This window comes from Passer domesticus, chromosome 1 (genome assembly GCF_036417665.1).
Source record: "Passer domesticus isolate bPasDom1 chromosome 1, bPasDom1.hap1, whole genome shotgun sequence".
Taxonomy (NCBI): Eukaryota; Metazoa; Chordata; class Aves; order Passeriformes; family Passeridae; genus Passer; species Passer domesticus.
In genome coordinates, this window is record NC_087474.1 from 72,760,262 (window position 1) to 72,779,960 (window position 19,699).

A 19,699-nucleotide genomic window follows, 5' to 3' on the forward strand; every position below is an offset into this window, starting at 1 on the left:
TGAGGAATCAGGAGTGAAGTGGATCGTAGCTTAATACTGAGTGTGGTTAATCTTCCCTTTGCATAATGCTGGTACACTATGGCCCAAATACCAGAGATTTATTTGATGTGTACATGCTTTCAAGCATTAGTAAACAAGTTGCAACCCATTATGAAAGAAGAGCAGATCCAAACAGTTGTGAAGCTCTTTATATACTAGACTGGCATTGACAGTGCAATAAACTTACATCTGCATGTGTACTGGCTTTAAAACTCTGGGCACTATTTCATGACAAAACATAATTTTTCAAACTGTAACTAAAAATATGGCTGAGATCACTTCCCATGACCTGATGCACTGTTGTCAGAATCACAACAAAACTAAGCAAGAGGCACAGTCTTCTTTTTCTTCTTATAATTGATTTTATTCCTTGTAGCATAACCAAAATGAGGAAGAACTTATATTAGAGCCTCAAAAATGTAGACACATTCATTCCCATGAAAAAACACAAATCATCTCTCACTTCTCATTTCTTATTCTTCCATTACTTTGAAGATGTTATAGAACACACAGAAGTGCTCTATAAAACATTACTGAATTTCTTACTTTACTAGACCTATCAAATAAATTACAATCCTACATTTTATAACTAAAACATTCTTCTTGTTGTTCATGTACAAATAAAAACAAATTTGTATCTTTAGAGGCTGGTCTTAAGAGCAAAGAATTAACTTAAGAATTAATTTTAATAATGAAGCTTCAAGTAATGATACAGTGGAAGACAAAAGTTACTTGCATGTGGCAATGCCTCCTAGATAAAAGACCTCCTGTGGGTCTACATTATTTTAACACACACAGGGAAAACCCACCCAAGCTGTAATAAGGTATCAATAAGTAATTCTCGCAATATGGTGCATTTTTCCTACCCAAGGGAAGAATCATGATCCCACACTCAGGCAGCAGCTTTAGAGTATGGTACCTAATTCCTTGCACTCTCACATACATAACGTGATTTCCAGCAAATCTCCCAGTGTTTATACTGACCCCCCACATAGGCTACAACTGTACACCAGCTGTCACTGGCCTAGATTTCATCCTGTCCTGGGCTGAACACTGACTTGGGATGACTCAGAAACAGTTGCCTCTGTTGTTTCCCCTGCTTAATAAATAAAGAAGCCACATCAGAGACAGAGAGAAATTCAGAGCTGGAAGCAGGAAGGACTGTTCAGACACCAGTTCCAAAATCTCATCTCCATAGGTGTAGAAAATTCCTGGAGCAAGGTCTTTAGATAAAGCCTCCAATCTTGGTGGCAGCTATCAACTGGACACAAAAGTATATGCCTGCAAAGGAGGTGCTGTGGGAACAAACACATCAGTGACTGAGAGACGCCAGGATACCACAAAAAAGTAACACAGTAAGAAGAGGGGATGCCAATAGCTCAGATAAGCAGTTATGGCCATGTTTACTTAAACTGTTCTGCTGAGCTGTTCCCGTTTCAGGCAGAAAACTTTGATTTAAGGAAGAGACTTGCAGTTCTGTCTTCATATTTTTTTCCCTTCAAAGCATGAAAGAACTTCCTTTTTCAAAACCAATTTAACAAAGTTTACATCCAAACCCTCTCAGTCCCAAAAATGTCAGATCTGAGCTCTATTAAAAGCAGCAGTTAGTGCAGCCAAACGCTCCACAGTACATTTAATAGACTATAATATTTCTAATGCCTTACTGCCTGAAGTCTATGATCTGGAAAACCAGCCAAGCACACCCACCCAAGAGCAATGACTGCTACAGCAAAAACTCTTATCTCCCTGTGGTCCTCTATCACCACCGGCATGAGCAGACCAGGGACTCTCCAGCTGCAGACAGTGAGCATACAGACCACCTCTCTGGCAAGAGGAAGCCTGAAGGAAGCAGACAAATTAGAAATGAAAGTTGTGCCAAGTATGTAAGCATAGAGCTACTGTTTCAAACTTCAGGTCCTGCAGTTTTATGGATGTGTTTTATTGCTTGATTTTATTGGACCCTTCTTCTCCTAGCCTACTGCTTCCCTCATATCATTTACAGTTCCTCCCATCCGTTTCTGCCTCACATCCTTCAGGCTGGAAGATTGCCCAGATCAGCTTCCCTAGTTCAACCACTAACTCCCTTGACGCCAGTGAGGACCAGAGTAGGCATCTGCCCCGAGCTCAGGTATGAGCACCCTGCACACCCAGCAGTACTTTCCCCTAGCTGGCTTCAAGGATGCTTGGGACAAGCATTTTGATGCAGATTTCACAGTTGCCAGTTGTGACACTGGAAAATACAGTTCATGCAGTCTCCTGACAAAACACCACACTGCCTGTTCTTCCATATAAGGCATACGTGTAGGAAAGTAAAATAGCTTTTCTAATAGGTTATGCAAAGAGAAGCAGCTTCCTGATACCTATTACAGCTGACTGGGAGCTAAAATGATACTAATTACACTGTTCAGCTGAATTCCAGCAAGGTTCCATGAGTCCCAGCATGAAGAGCTCTGCCTGAGCAAAAGACCTTGTCAGGCATCTCCCTGCAACCACGTGTGGGCAAGGCCCATGCCAGGAGTACCCAGCCTGGCACGGCCTGCTGCTCCTCCTCTGTCACCAGTGGCACAGGGCAGGAGCAAGGCTGTCCCCATCTGAGCAAAAATTTACTCCTAAATCAGGTTTCCTAAGCATCAAACCTGCCTCTGAGGAACACTTTCCACTCTTGCCAGCCTGACTGCTCAAGATGAAGCAAAGGTTTGGATGACTGCAGCTCATTCCATGTTATCACACCAGTGGGTTGATGTGGAATTGCAATGAAGCATGAGAGGCAGCACACTCAGATATAAGCCAGGCTGAACTTTTAGGAATGGTTTCTCCTGTTTCAGGCCCATACCATTTCACCTACCAGGGGTGCAGTGGAATTTTTTAAGAACAGTCAAAAATAGTGCAAAAAAAGGACATATTATTTGCCTATATCTAAATAATGAAATGAGGCATTTTTCACTTCCATGTTTCAGGATCTCAAAAATAGGAAGGGGAGTTTTATCTTTACTACAAGGTATGAGAAAGGAATGGATCCCAACATGTACCAACAGTAACACTTTATTCCCTTTCATAACTTAAAACAAGCAGAAAACATTTTACTCCAAAGGATGAGTTCTCTAGAAGGTTTTCAAGTTGTCTGAAAACAGCCATAACTATAACACTGCTCACAGAATGTTTGCTAACTTTATCAAAGATGCTCTCTGTTAAACATTAATTTTTATATAGATTCACTTAACTATCCTATTGTACTTTCAAAGTCAGCTCATTTAACTACTTTACTAGATCAATAAAGAATTTTGGGTATCAACAGCTGCACATATAGTCAAAGAGAAAGAAGTGCTAATTGACTCAAAATGGACAGGGGGAAAAAAAAGGAAAATTACATAAAAATGAAACTGCATAATTAGTATTCTAAAAAACAATTGGCATCCCAAAAAAATAAGTTTTATGACCTCTCTTCACCTGAAGAAAGGCCAAGCTTTCCGTCTTCTCCCATTTGCAAAGTTTTCCCAATAAAAGCGAAGTCCACCATAGAATGATTGCACCAGCTGACAGCCAGGTTTGTTTTCCTGAGTCCCTGCTCTGAAGAGGCAGGCTCCCAGTCAACAGGTTCACAGACCACAGTCACTGGTCACTACTGCCACCACAGAGTACAAACTAAAAACCACCATTACACTGCAAACACACACTCTGCCACTCACAACCTCCAGCGAGGGCTGCAGCAGCCTCTAGGAACATTCCCGCCTTTTTACACACACAGTGCAACACCTGTATCCATTTATCCCCAAGGGGCAACATTCCAAAAGGATAGAAAAATTTAGGTAATAGACATTATGCAATATTTGAGTTGTATTTAAACAAACTCCAGGCTTAGCAATTAATTGCCTTATTTTCCAGGTCTCTTGAAAGTGTGTAGAAGGTGAGCAGGTTCACAGGCAGCCCCCACATTAATCATTCCTCTTTTGACCCCATACCTCAGCTGCACCAGTGCCATGGAGCACCCACAAGCATATGCTCTCAGGGTAAACCCAACCCTACAGCAGCACAGAGCAGCAGAAAAAAACACTTGAGGAGCAGCTGCTGCAGGGGTAGGCTGAAAAACTAAAATCTGGTCACCTGCACCCAGGCAGTTCCCCATCTCTGAACAGCACACAAGCAGGTGAGGCCCTAGCTTTCACAGTTTGAGATGAAAGAGCCCCAGCACTCCCATGATCTACTCCCAGAGGCTCCAAAACGTCCCCCCAGGAAGGACATATGCCAGCTTTGAACCCCCTGCTCACAAGGGCTCACATGTAACTACATAGTTCTGACCAGAGGCATGAGCAATTTACCTCTCCTCAGCCAAGTGATGCCAGGAGAAATTATCTCTGGATAGAACTGCATGAGGCTCTCTGCTCCTGCCCGTGTCTCTTCCTAGCTCTTCCTCAATTTTTCCAAAAGGCAGCGTAATGAACAGCATTGAGATACACAGGCTTTGGTACTTCATATATATTAATCAAAAGGACAGCAAAAATGGTAAAAAAAAATTCTGGGTCACAGTCCTGACTATGAGATTATAAAATCCCTAGCTATGAAATTAATACTCCAAATGGCTAAAGATTCGGCTTTGAAAGCAAGTATTTAATAATAATTTAGAAGAGGAAGGTTGTGGACAGTTACACCTCAGGGTATTTCCAGAAATGACAAGTATTTTAACATGCAAATTCACAAATTCTGCAGCATACTAAATTTAAATATCTACTATACATCCTGGCTATACACCATATTGCTAGCAAATACCACAGTGCAAAATGGTTTTTTTAAGACTACCTATATCCCCAGTTACACATTAGAATGCAGTTTACACAGCAGTACAAAAAGCATGTTATATATGGCATGTTTTGGAACAGTTACCATATGCTCTGTCAATAATGTATGGATTAATAGGGCCTCAATGCACAATAACAAGTTGGTCACTCATAGCTCCATAGAAGATTATTTCATTCACCATAACAATTAGCTGATGTTTAGGCTTATGCCACAATTTTTCAGTCACATTTTTATGTTGGTCAGCTCAAACATACAATTGCTGGGGTTCAGGGGTTTTTTAATTGTTCCTATTTCTTTAAAGGTATGATCCTAATTTCATTAATTTGCACTAACATCAAGGAAGCAGATAAATCAGAAGATAAATGTTATCTTAATGATTTACTTCTAGGTTCCTTTAAGCAACTATAATTTTTTTAAAATGTTAGTTTAACTTATTATTGTACCACTGGCAGTAGCAGTAGTTTATACTCTGAGAAACAGTTGAAGAAATAGAGGAAATACAGGATGTAAAAAAAGTAATTTGTTTCAGTATGATTACTCCCATTTTGGGGTGTGTTTCTGGGCAGTTCAAAATTAAGACTCTTTTCTAAATTTTGGCATGGGGAACAGGCAGTAAAATAGATCTATATAATCATCTGCTGCAGCAACCCATATTGTAACAAGCCAAAGTCTCAGAAGTATTTTATTTTCTTGGTTTCTATTTAGAACAGTGATCTGAAAAGTCAGGTGAATGGCTGGCCACAGAATAAAATGTCATTTACTAGTTACAGCCTAACCTAAGGTATAGGAGGTTCACCTTCCACTCTGTAGCTCTAGAGGCTCCCATACAATCACCAGCATTTGTGCCTGAGCAAAATGCCTTCAAAATAACACAGGAATGCTTCCAAGATAACATTTTCCATTCCCTCTGTACATGCTGTGAATCACCTCACAAACTGCACAACCCTGGAGAGTAAGATCTCCAATGCATTGCTATCTTAGCCCAGGTCTCCTTGGTGGAAATGAGATTGTGCCTAACGAGTTTAACAACTCACGGGGCAGGCTGAAATGCCACTGGCATCACCGCCGGGTCAGGAGTCTGCCTGCTTTGTACACGGCAGCAGGGGATTTGCATTTCTTCATACAAGTGCTGCTGTTACACCCTTTTTACAGGAATACCAACAACTGCCAGGGATCTGTGACTCCCCAACAGGCAACAGCCCCCTGCAGAAGGTACCTCTGAGGGGTTGTTCCCACGTAGGTTACCCACGATGAGACACAAAGGCTTTGCCAGTATTCCAGTGAACTTGCCGAAGATTTCCTCCTGCCTACGGTGGCAACACACAGCTAAAGGGAGCTGCTTACACTTGGCAAAGCAGAACGATGCCACTTCCACATAAATATGTTGCAGTACCTACAAGTATATAAACACTTCAGAAGGTAAAGTATACTTTGCTTTGGGTTGGTTTGGTTTAAAATACATACCTGTCTTTTTAATTTGTCTGGTAAGCAGTTTGTGCAGAAAGAAGCATTATACAGTGCAAAAGTATGCTAAAAATCCCATTTGCATTCTAAAGATAAAAATTACCATTAATCACATCTGAAAATGAGAGAGTCTGAAAGCACAAGATATATTTTTGAAGGGAAAAAGTGGTCACAGCTACTAAAACACTTTCAGAAGGGAGGCTGACAAACTTTTCCTTCCTGTCCCAAAAAATAAAATGCCTTTAACTAGTTTGCATATAGCTATATAGCTAAACAGCTAAAATTATTCAATCAATAATAATCAAACCGGTGCAACCTATACTACCCGCACAAAGCCAAAAAGGTACTCAGCATACTGCACTGACAAGGAATTCTAGAAAGCAACGTACCTATCAGTAGTACAACCAGCTACAACTACAACTTACCAAATTATCTATATAATAACAACTGCCAAAAGCCACTAAGAGATTTATCAACAGTGGGGCACATCCACATCAGCAGTGCACTGCAGAGAGCGACAGAACAGAAACATTCCTGATCCTACCATGGGCTTGGCTTGGCCTGGCCTCTTCTGCTTGCAAAGTATCATCAACTTTTCACCAGTCTACATCTTTATTTTGCATCCTCTTCGAGGGACATTGTGAACAGAAAGAGAACACAGTTCTTGGGCTCCATCACGTAGGTAGGCTGAAACTTATACATGAGGGGATTTTTCTGTGTTCTCACCACACTAACTACAAAAATCAAGCAAGCCATAACAAATTTATAGTAAGGGATTGTGCACACACTCATGTGCACACAGATGTGGGAGAGCAAGCTTGCCAGTTTAGAAAAAAGGGACTGTCAGCACTATTTTATGTTTAGAAAAGAAAGGCCTCTCTTTAATAAAGTAACCTGTTGCCATATTTCAACTTTACAGAGGATAACTTACATTGCATCTCAAGCAAGTTTGAGACTGGCCACCAAAGAGTATACATGCCCATATGCCTTTTCTCAAGCCCACATCCACTCATGTATTTGTACAAGTGAATCCAGAACACTTCGTAGCCCCGTACTCTTAACCTTGTTTCAAATAGTCTTCATCAAACTCTAAGCAGGGGAGGAAGGGGGAAGACAGAAATGACAAAGGCATCTCTTTGCTTCCAACTTTCCCTGCAGAGATATTAGCAAAACAGGATATAAAATGTCTAATCCTGAAAGGTAATTTTGTCACAGTTTTCACAAGGGCTTTTTTTTTTCAACGTATATGAAAGGCTTTATAACTTTTCTGTCTTTATCTGATCAAAATGCTATCCTTCCTCTTGCAGCCCTGGCATTCTTTGTGGTGAACTGTTTCAGTATCAATATTAATATTCAAATGTCAAGTTTGTCACACTACATTTCCTGTATTATTTAAAGCATTCGGAACAATTATTATCTATGAAATATGAAACAGTAAATTTTTGCTATCTGCTTAAAATTTCAGCAGCCCTATCTAGGACAGAAGAGCACTTATATTAGTCACGTGGCATTTTAGTTAGAAATGTAGCATTCAGCTTTTCTAGCAGTACTTCTGCATTTCCCCAAATTGTCTCTTGCTGTTTCTAGCAAAGCTACACATTTGTTCTTTTTCTGGAGTACAAGTGAGCCCTGAATGTCAATCAAATGTATAGTATTTAGAATTTCAGATATATATTCCCTAACTGATAGTGACTTTCACATATAGTGAACCCTTGAGCTTTGTGGGGTTTGGGGGGCTTTTTTTTAATATTCATAAAATAGTAATTCTGTCTTTCATCATTTCTACTGCTCTTAAAAAGAAATTGACTCTTTTTTTTTCCTGTTTCAGTACTTAGTTGAATCTCTTTCTTTTGTAATTACCTAGACTATGGTCACACATCTTTGGCTATAAGGGGTATTTTTACTGTAACATGTAGGTGTCTTCAAAAGCAACATATTTTAGAGCTGCACAGCTGATAATGCACTGAACTGTCACTCCTTTCTACCAAGTTGCCAGAGTTCTGGAGAAACTTTCATATAATAGCACCAACTTAAAATAATGAACGCATAATAATCCACATACAGAAAGGTGCATGCAAATTAGATACATTTTTCTCCTTGTCAAAGAACAGCTTCACGAGGAAAGAATAAAAACCACACTAAGCCTTCCATTAACAGGGAACACTTTAGGCTATAGATCAAAATGAAATATCTCAACTAGCTTAACGAAAGCTTTATTTTCAGTGTACAGCTTGATGATGCCATAAAGAACTTTGGTACCATTGCACAAGTCAGTCATTTCCTCCATTCTCCCCTCCAAAAGTGGAGGGTGATAGCAGAACATGCATGCTTCTTTCAGTATTAATTCACTCCAAATTTGAGCCAAAGGGGTCTGATCCTAACACTCCAAAAGTCAACAGGAGGAACGCCAGTGGGAATGGGGCCTAAGACAACATTTCTACAGCAGTCAACAACACTGAGTTATATAAATACTTCCTAATATATCAATACTGACTGGTCATCAACGTTTCCATTACAATCTTTGTACTTGGAGATGGCTGTATGTTGGATGCTGTCCATACTTCTCTCCAGCCAGCCGAAATGAATTGGTTTTGAGTGATATAAGGCACTCCCTCTCCTCTGGACACCTGCAGACAACTAACAGAACCATCATTTTTCACAGAAATCAAGAGCATCTTAACGTCCTAGGCTGAATTCCTGTTTACCGGCTTAGATACAATGTAATTTTGCAGGGCCATAAAAGGAAGCTTTGGTTTTGTTTCAGGAAATCAAGTGCTACCAGATTTTTCATGTAGTATGTCATGATGTCAAATAATCAGGGCTAGAAATACAACAATTAGGTGTGAACAACAGCTTCTGAATATGTGCTCTGCAATTCTTCTTCACTGTGTTTACAGTGCATTGAGAATTATAAGCTTAGTAATAAACAGCAAAATCTGGTCTACCAAAACAAGGAACCTGTCATAAATGCTCTTGAAAAAAATACCAGTACCAGGGTATTACCAGCATCACAAGCAGTATTCTTCCCACTCCTATCAAAAAAAGCCATGCTTGAATTTTATCTTCTTGTACTCAGAAGAATGGCTGTTTGTCTACAGAGCCTCAGCACTATTATAACTGAACTCATTATTTTAAAGTGTTTGGAGCACCTTGGGCATGACAGAAGACACAAAAAACCCAAGTTCTGTTGGACAATATGAAACTCATACTAACGTTAATTAATTCACATTCACAAGATATGCTGAAGCTGTTCCAAAAAAGCATTATGGCATATTTTGAGTACAAATACTAGGAGCAAAACACAAAACTTGGCTTAGTTTAACCAATTTACCAACACAACTTCATGAATCTTTCTAAAATGAACCCGAGTCTCTTCTCTCCTTCTTGCTCTTGGAAAGATGCTAATATTAGGCCTACCAAACTGCACTGATCAAGAATCAGCTCTAGAAGTAATTCTTATCTCTAAAGAAATAAATTACTAAGGGGACTGATTTTTATGAGCGATGTGGGTAAAATGTGAGTGCAACTGCTTCATGCATTAGTTGAGAGGTTTAGCTGAAGGAATGGGCATACATGTTACCCTTAGTTTTTATAGTGAAACATGTTTGTTCCTTCACTTGCCCTTCCAATACTTCTCTGTATATACTCATTCATCTTGAAGCCTTCCCTGGAGCAGAAGCTGAATGATGGCAATGGACAGGTATTTGCAAAGTAGTCCTATCACTGCCCTCCTGAAACTCAACAACTTCACCATGTAAGATACAAACCTGCTGAGGACTTGCTGTGAGACTGCAGAGCACTCTGCTCTGCAGAACCCGGGCCAGAAACAGCATAATGGACACCAGTAACACAGCACTAATCAAGTGAGGTGGGGTGAGCTCTGTGTGGAGGCTTATAGCACGCTCTTTCTTCACAGCCGAGGTGTTTCAGTGGTTTTTTCTAAGGTGCAAACACGCACAGTTTATACATTTATGTTGACAGGTTAGCAGCTTTGCTCTCAGTAGTAACCACAATTTCTTTTGAAGTTTTTAGCTGAAGTTAAGAGATGACCCAGGTCAGTACTCACACATCACACACCACAGCTTTCCTCAAACATGAGAAGAAAAACCCAGCAACGAAAAGCCCAGCTACAGAGTAAACACCACTTACACACACCACAAAAGCTCTTATTTTCCATACCCATCCAAGACCACAGATTGTCCTAAGAGTGAATACTGGCTCCCCACAAAGGACCTCTGAGCCTATCCGAGCGTCTCAGCTCCCTGCCAACCTGCCGGCTCCCAACAACAGGGCATTGCATATAACAGAACTGCCCTCAGCCAGCTACAGCATGCACTCAGCAGCTTCTTTTCATTCCATACCTTCTTGTAAGGCCTTTGTAAAACGCACACACACAATCTTTACTAGTATGGAGGGAAATCAGTGGCTACAACTGCGAAGCGCCGTGTTGCTAGCCAGAGACCAAGAGCACACAATCCGATGCTGAATGACTGCCAGCAAAGAGGAGTCCCAGCTTAAGGCCTCAAAAGCACTTGGAAAGCTGTTGCCTGGCTGATTACGTCCTCATGAAAGGGTAAGGCTCCAGAGCAGTGTGCACAGCAGATTAGAGGCAGGGCTCCCGGCAGGAGCTGCAGAGCTGAGCTGCCACACGTACTCGGCCAGTGCACCCTGGTGCGTACTCGCACGGCAACGCGCCTCCGAGGGACAGCAACACCCGGGAGTGAGCGGTCAGGCTGCAGTCCCCGGGCAGCCACCAGAAATACCTGCTCAGCTCCCTCTGAAATGAACTGGTCCTTGAGAAAATTTAAACATCATGTGAGGGATGTGGTAAAACTCCAATCAAAACAAAAAAAATTAGTAAGGGCAGTGTCTCTGAAAAAAGGGACAATTTGGCATTTGCAGTGTGTACAAGATGTCTTCATACACTTTCCTGATTCCTTGCCAGTAACTATTCAAAAAAGACCACTTAACAAGCAAACAGGTCTTCAGTACAACAAATAATAAAAAAGAGAGCAAAGCTTGTGCTATTTAAATATCATGAAACATTCTGCTAATCATGCACAGATGGAAGTACAGACGCTTCTGCCAGACGCCTTGTTCAGAAACTTTGCTCTATTTTTAATTATTTGATGCACAGAGGACCTGTTTGCTGATTAAAAGGGCACTGCCTTTAAAAGCACTCCATCAGTATGGAGTCTAGCGTTGTTTTTAAAAGAGGACTTTAGAAGTAGTAACTCATACCTCCAAGCTCCCTGCACCAGTTATTATAATCTTGTAACCATGAGGTTGAGGGTTTTTTCAGATGTTTTTCTCACATCGAGAAACTGCCTACCTACAGGAAAAGTGAAACTAACTATGCTCAAGCTATTGTTAAATTCACTGACTAAATCAATTTGGAAAATGTCTATTTTCCTCTAATATTCCTTAGTCTGTATCTTTTTGTTGTTACTTATAACAAGAAGGGTTATCAATTTCCAGATAGAAATTATTTTTGATGGTTTTCTGTTCAGTCAAAAGCCTCCTTTTTGAGAAAACATACCAACTCCAGAATTATCAACCAAAATAATTTTTAAATTGTCTGGGTTTTTTAAAATCTACTATAACCACAATATCATCCAATAATCAGTTCATAGCAAAAGCATGCTGACACACACACACAAAAAAATTAAAAACCCTCTTACATATTTCCACTTCACACCTTAAGTGAGCTTCACTCATTCGGTGCGTGCTTCATTCTTGTACTTCTCCATAGCAGTCCAGGAATTTTTCCTTCTCTGAAGAATCTCACTCAAAATGCATACTATGTCACTTTTATTTTCTTTTTCTGAATGAAGTGCTTTTCAGAAATTCTTTTTTGATTAACCTTACATTTCACAACCTATTACTATAGAACTTTATCACTGGAGCAGAGTCACAATATGAGAAGAAGTGATGATAAAGAAGCGCAAACGAAAGTGCTCAAGCTGCTGCTTTTGACCCATCAGTATGACACATGAAAATGGTACTACATTTTTTAAAATTTACATTAACAATTTGAATTATTGCTATTAATACAGTAAAAGAAACCTTTGATTAGAAGATCACGTGATATGATAATAAAGTAATAGGTTCTCCATTATTTTATGAGCAAATGACCCAGCCTCATGCTCAGGTGCAGAGAAAATAACTGAATGAGTTTTGGTTTTGTGGTTTTTCATTGTTTATGTTTTTTTAACAATGCCAGCATGTAACATTTTACAAACAAATATATGCTACTGATTTGTTAGAGATCAGCTGACAAGCCTAAAAAGCAAGATGTCTGCTGAAGAGACACTGCAGCTGGAAACCAGGGAAGACTGGCAGGGGCACACAGACTGAAAATCCAATGTTCAGCCAGAGAAACAGGCACCCACAGAGAAGCTTCAGAGACGAAATAATGATCTTTTCCCAAGAGGAGAAGAGGAAGGCTGCACGGAGAGAAAGGCTTGTCCAGGCAGATCATTGGGGTTGCAAAGCTCAGAATCCAGCTATGACTAAACTAGGAAGGAAGAGAGGTAGATTAAACAACATTTAAATTTGCATTTCTGCAGAAAACTACTCAGGTATTGAAACACTCTAAGCAGAAGGACATTTTAGACACATAGAAACACACACACAATTCAAAGGGAAGAAAGGGTCTACACAAAATCTAAGTATTGTGCTGGTAACAAACTCAGTGAGGGAGCCTTGTACAAGTAGGTCAGATATGCAGCAGTAAGAACTGCTAGAACTGCTGAGCACAGAAGAATCTTGGTAGAGAAGGCAGTGAGGAGAAAAACTAATTGGCCAGCAACAAGAGAAAGTCTGGAAATGGTTAAAATAGGGCAGAAGGATAAAAAGGCAAAACACTGTTTGGGCTAGATTAGTCTTATTCACCAACACATCCACCTGAAGCACAGGAAGAAGACTGATGACATTTGACTGAGCAACAACTTTCAGTCCCTCTCCACTTGAAGGAAAAGCCAAGTGACTGCTCTACTCCCACCAAAGAAAGAGTGTCTGATCAGCAGTGCTGACCTGTCTGCGTCAGCTCTGAGCCCAGAGGCTCAGACACACGCCAAAGGCCCCAGACTCTATCACACCACATTTACACCCACATGGCTCCATTGAAACCACCCAAGTAAGTAACAGAGGTGGGAACATGACCCCTTATTTCACCACAGCATTTGGCTGAGCACCTCGGTGCATTGCACAACACACACCCTTCATGTTAAATAAGGGCAGCATAAAACCACTGGTTGCTGCAGCCTAGGTTGCACAGCACTGCTGGTTTCATAAAGACACCCTGGCTGAGCTGTATAAACAGCACCAAACACTGCAGCCAGCCAGCTGACAGCTCAGATGAACACACTTCATAGCAGAGCTGCACACATAGCAGAAGTGTGTCTTAGTTTGCATTTCTCCCATTCCATACAGCCAACATGACATTCACCAAGTTTGACTCCTTAGGAAACAGGGTTGTACTAGATTGCTGATGTTTAATGTATTTCAGATGCTTACCTTCTACCCACCTCAATTTTCCTTAGGGCTGTTTCTCACTGTATGCTAACAGATAACATCTGGAGAGTAACCTCATGTAACAAATGACATAATTTCACTGAGGAATTGCTTTAATTTGCTCAGTCACTACACACTGTATTCCCTCTGAGTCTGCCACTGAGGTGCAATCGAAATAAACCAGTGGGGACAAACAAATGGCAGGATGCATCCATGCTGGTTGTGTCACTCTCACACCTGAAGACCACACAACAAGAATGAGTTACTTTGTCATCTTGTGCAAATATGGAGCAAAATGCAGACTTTTACTCCTTCAGTTCTTCCAGTATTGCAGTATCACATCTGTTTTATGACACTTTCTAATGCATTTGTGAGCTATCCAAACACCATATAGTATAATTCTAAACTACAGATTATTGTACTGTAAGCTCCACCATCATCCTCTTTCCCTGTAAAACAGGACACACGTGTTACATACTCATATGTCACTTACCTCCCCCCACTTTAATTAATCAACTGTCAAGTTCACAAAGGAAGTCACATGTGATTTCCAAGACTGTCATTAACAACAAAAATATCAGGCCAGATTGCAGCAGAAATCCAAGAAAGCTTAGCAAGAGTGGCAAGAAGGAAACATGAAACTCAACCCTGATTTAAAGAGGAAGCAGACAAGTCCTAAACAGAGAGGTGCAGCAGCTTCTCAGTTCTGCAAACAAAGACATGCAAACACAAATCGTGTGACCAGACCAACCAGGTCATCCTTGGCTAGTCCACCAGCAAGTGTTACTTACAGAAGAGTGATGTTAACAGAGTAGGTGTGGGAAAAAGGAAAAGACAATCCAGAGGAAAGAAATGGTATCTAGGATGTATCAGGCTCTCCTTATAATAAAGTAGAGGGAACGCACCATTTTATTTGGTGCCAGGGAGAGAACAGAAGTGGTCAGCAGGGAAACCTCCACCTTATGTTAGTGAGTTGGGTTTTCTTTGTTTTCAACCTGAGGCCAGATTTTAATGCATTAGCGTATAATTAAACTCTTGTGTTAACTGAAAATCATGGTCACAATATTCATATGTTAATGTTTTACTTGCATAACTATTGATAGAAATAGTATTGGCATGTATCCCATGTGTCTGAGGCCAAACACTTTAAAGTTCAATCTCAGACACCTCTGAAGCAGGCAGATGAAAATCTGTCTAAATCAACATCTAATAACTCTTTGGCTGCCTCTAGAAAATAAATATGATACCACGGCTCAGGATGCAGGTCCATCCACAAAAGCTGTAATGGTTTGTAGAAGGATTTATCAAGGGACAAGTCCTGTCAGTGTAAGCAAACCTTTCATATCACAGGTGAGGCATCCTAAGAAAGCCATAGTTACAAGCATTTCTATTTTCAGCAATGCCTATATAGAACTACTTGAGACACCTTGAGTCATTAAAATATTAAACAGAATGAAAAACAGGTTTTAAAAAATTGCAAAACAGTTCAATGACTTCTGTGAGGTTTTGACTCCTTGTGTTATTATGTTATTTAAAATGTTTATTCACTGCATTTTATAAAATCTCAAATTGTGTTTCTTTTTTCTTCTTTTTTCTTTGCTTCTAAAACATAATATATTCTTTTTAAAAATCCAAAAAGGAAAATTGGGCTTATTGTTGTATTAATTTTTTTAAAATAATCTCCCAAGCTACTTTCTATCTGTCTGTATATTTGCTGTAATTGTGTTCATATTTGCATTCTGTACTTCAAGCCATCTTTGATCAACTTGATTAATATTCCTTTCAAAAGATTTTATAGCTGGTGTACTTCATGAACACAATTAAAGTAGATTAATCTGTTCTGAATTATATGTTTCATAAAACTACTGCTCCTCTGATTAATTTTACAAAAACACATGTAACTATGTACAAATGAGTTTTTTCTCATTGATAAAACAATCCTGTTACACAGCTTCCAGTACTGGGCAAGAGATATCATTGTGAATATCTAATAAATCAGCAAACCTGATGATGCAATGTCATGTAAGCTAATACAAAAATACTGTATTTTTATTTAGTAAAGGAAAAATAGCCCAATTCTCAGCTTATAGCACTGGCTCAGCCTCAATGGAAATCTTCAGGTATCAGTGTCAGTATAATAATGCCACCATGTACTCAAAGTGACTGTAGATGATCCACAAACCTTTCTCCACTGAAAACCAGTAAAAAAAAAAATATTATTCAAATTCAATAGCATGGTTGAATTTCAGAGACACTGGGACTGAACAGGACCCATCTGACTCCTGATCTGCAAGAGAGACTCACTTTGACCTTACCATGACTGTCATGAGCAGGCTGATGTCATTTCACCCCATAAATCCCCTCGCCTGGTGCTGTAGCTAAGCACCACTGAACTTAGGTACCCTCTAGAAACACTGTGATGGCTGTAATTAGCAGTGAGACTTCTAATACATTCCCCAGCCAGGAACAAGGGTTGCTGTGGCCACTGGAGTAAAAGAATGTGAAAAGGAAGCGGAGAAGAATGAATAAGACAGGTAACAGCACAGAAAACACAGTAAAAAACTAACTAAACTATCTCATATTAAAAGAACACAATAACCACCAGGAGTCAGCTAAATCGCCAAACAGGTATTACAATAAACAGTGGGGTGGTTTTTTTAAAAATTCCATTAAATTGATTATTTCAGTGGAGAAGATCAGTGATACATAGAAGATATATCTCTGACATAAGCTTCTGCTTCTGAGCATCTAAATTACATTAGGTTTGGTGCTTGGGTTTTTTTTTTTGGTTTTTTTTTTTGAGAAATTAAGTATTTAAACATTCTGCTTGCAGTGCAACAGCAATGTAAACCCTTCCTTTATTTTTTTAGCAGATGCTGTGCATCACTCACATTCAACTTATCCATTAACTATGAACTGTTCATGTATCTTAGTGTGGTTTCAATGCTCCTATGGCAAGGCTAAACAGCATTTCAGAAACAATGATATCCCCAGGCCCACACTGTAGTTTCTGAAGCACAGATTAAGCACGGTATTCTGCTCAACAAGCTCATCACTGTTAAGTAACTCATCAGAAAATAAAGAGGGAATTATCAAATGGGAATTGCCAAGTAATTAGTTCTCTGAAGCAGATGACATACAACTGTTAAAGGGAGGGGCTTCTCTGCTAGTCATATGTCAAAGTAGAGCCTCCTAATCTGTAAATAAAAATTCAGTACATATGATTAGTGTGATGGGTTTTTAACTGCTAGTGGTACATGGAGAATAAAGTTACAACTTCTTCTATCGTAATAACCTACTAGGATTTTTTCCCCCTGAATATATTGAATTTTCAAACCATTCTGGATCTACTTGCTGTCAGACTACCTTGGGAAAGCTATGAATACAGCACAGTACCAAGCAGCAAACGTGTTCAGGGGCTACGGAAGAGGAGAAATGCATTTATTATTATATATGTTTGAAAATATCACTTTCTAGTCAGCTGCTACACATGCCATTGAAAAGAACCACACCAATGAGAATATACTCAGTAGCACAAAATTTATGAGCACAGTAAAGGAGGATTAAGCCTGCTTTTTGTAATTATCCTTCTCCATTAAAGTCTGACTTTCTTTCAAGTACCTGGCCTCACAGAAATGTTAGCTGTACAAAACTACAAAGGCCTTCACACGTGGGTACCTGACAAGAAAAATGTGGTAACGGTCACAACCACACTCCAATACAAGTGAGGAACACTTTGACATTTGTACTCTTTATAGAACAAGGAGTGACTCAATAAATCCTGAAGTCAGGTTTACAGCTAGTTCCAAAATAAGTAACTGATGAGAAAATAAAGAGGCAATTATCAAATTTAGGGTTTGCCGCTATCACAGTGTCTCAACATGAGAAACCCCTCAGCCAACACGTTTAAATCCAGATGCTGCCACCTGGGCTAATTTCAGACCAAAATTATACCCCTATTAATGAGGGCTAACTTTCTTTCAAAAGCACAGCCCTGATTTCAAGGCAAGGCAAACCCCACCAGCACATCCCCGCCCAACACACACAGCCAAGGGAGAGGGCAGCAGGAGGGCACACACAGATGCTCAGGCTTGCACACAACTCCACATCACATCCAGACACCTCACCACTTCTCGCCCCCAGCACATGGAGCTTCTCCATCTACTCCCATAACATCCAAAAGCCCTCACTTCTAAAAGAATGCTAACAAGTTGCAGAGTATGGAACAGCAAATCTCATTCCATTTGCAAATACACCTTTGAAAAACACCAAGTTGGAAGGCGAATCAAACCTCGGAGAGTGCCTTATATCACAATATGAATGTCAGCCTTGTGTTTTTATGTAGGCATACCACTACACCCCATACCATTTACACTTCAGACCATGCTATGAAACTTTGTATCAGTCAGACAGCAGGCCTTCAGTATCTGCAGTAGGAACAAAAGGGGAAAACCCTGCTGAAAGGTTATGGCTGAGGTGAGGGGACTACAAAGCCTCATTTTTAAGACACCCATCAGCATTCACATCACATCATTTAATTTCAGTTGCTCACACATAAACAATTAAAAAAATAAAATTATTCCTAATTACTATCCAGCTATACCTAGTTCACAGCTGCATTTCACTTGTGCTGTTAACTCATTAGCAATCTCCATTTCCTATCTTCTTTTAGCCCTACAGATATTGCAGACCTTCATAAACAGCATGAGGGAAGAAATAAAACCAACTATGACAAAAGGACCCTGATATGAAAAGCAAAAAGCCGCCACTGCACACAGTGATATAGAGACAGATTAGTTCTTTTTATGTTCACTATTAAGTATTTTAAAAGGGCAGACTGTTGCCTGTTTACAGAGGGAGGTAGCCAGCAGTCTGCATAAAACAGATATTACGTCTTATGTAAAAAATAAGCTATATTAGGTAGCATACAGACATACTTACTGAAAATTCAGCCAAAAAAAATTTCTTACAAATGGGCTGCAGCTGTAAATTCATCCCAGTACTATGATTAATAAATATCAAGTGACTTGACAACAGAAGATTAAAAAGAACTTTTTAATTGTTAAAATGTCCAGTATCTCATGTAAAATCCTCTCAAGACAACTGTATAAAAGAAAGTATTGAGTCATTTGCCTACGTGGAAGGAGGCAGTGCATGCTCTGAACAAATAACAATAACTCTATGTTTTGGAGAGCAGGCTAAAATTAACTAAAAATAAAAAAGAAAGGAAAGCTGTATCTATTTATTTATTTTTGTTTTACTTTTACTAATACCCACGTCCTTATCCAGGCAAGATGCTTAGCTGGCTCTGCAGGAAATGCTGCTCGAATTAGAAGGGTAAGCACACCTGGGGAGCTGACACACAATGAAGATGCTACCCACTGAAGCCACACAATTCCTCACGCGAGTGAAGCCATGAACAGGCAGGGACATTAGGCCTCATGTATGGCTTCTAAGATGCATTTTGGATGCCTTCAAAATGTCCCATGTTCTGTCCCTCTGACAGACTCCCAAGATCATAACCCAGGTCTGCCTAAAACAGAGCAGGGCAGTTGCCACCTTCACCCCAAAACAAACGCAAAAGCCAGGAAGATGATGAGTGTGAGTATGAAATGCTCTATCTGTGGCTGCTCCCTGCACAGTGCCAGGTCATGTTTCTTTCACATGTTACTACGGTGAGCTCCTGCCTTTTTCCTCCAGTAACAGAGAGAAGTTTGTAAGCAGGCAGTGTCTATCCCAGTAACTTTTATTTCACTTATTTAGTTATACAGTGGGCCTGATTTTGATTGTTCCATAGAAAAAAGATGAGAATTAATGAGGTCAACAGAGGTACCCCCAACTCAGTAACTAAAAGGTCCAACAATAAGAAGTTAAACCAAATCTAGCC

The 19,699-nt window shown here is 39.9% G+C and overlaps 1 protein-coding gene across 38 annotated transcripts in view; it reads right to left on the bottom strand.

Moving 5' to 3' along the window:
• The window catches only part of ATXN1 (ataxin 1), a 344,115-nt gene that overhangs the window by 193,659 nt on the left and 130,757 nt on the right, over positions 1-19,699 (bottom strand). The window lies entirely within an intron of this gene.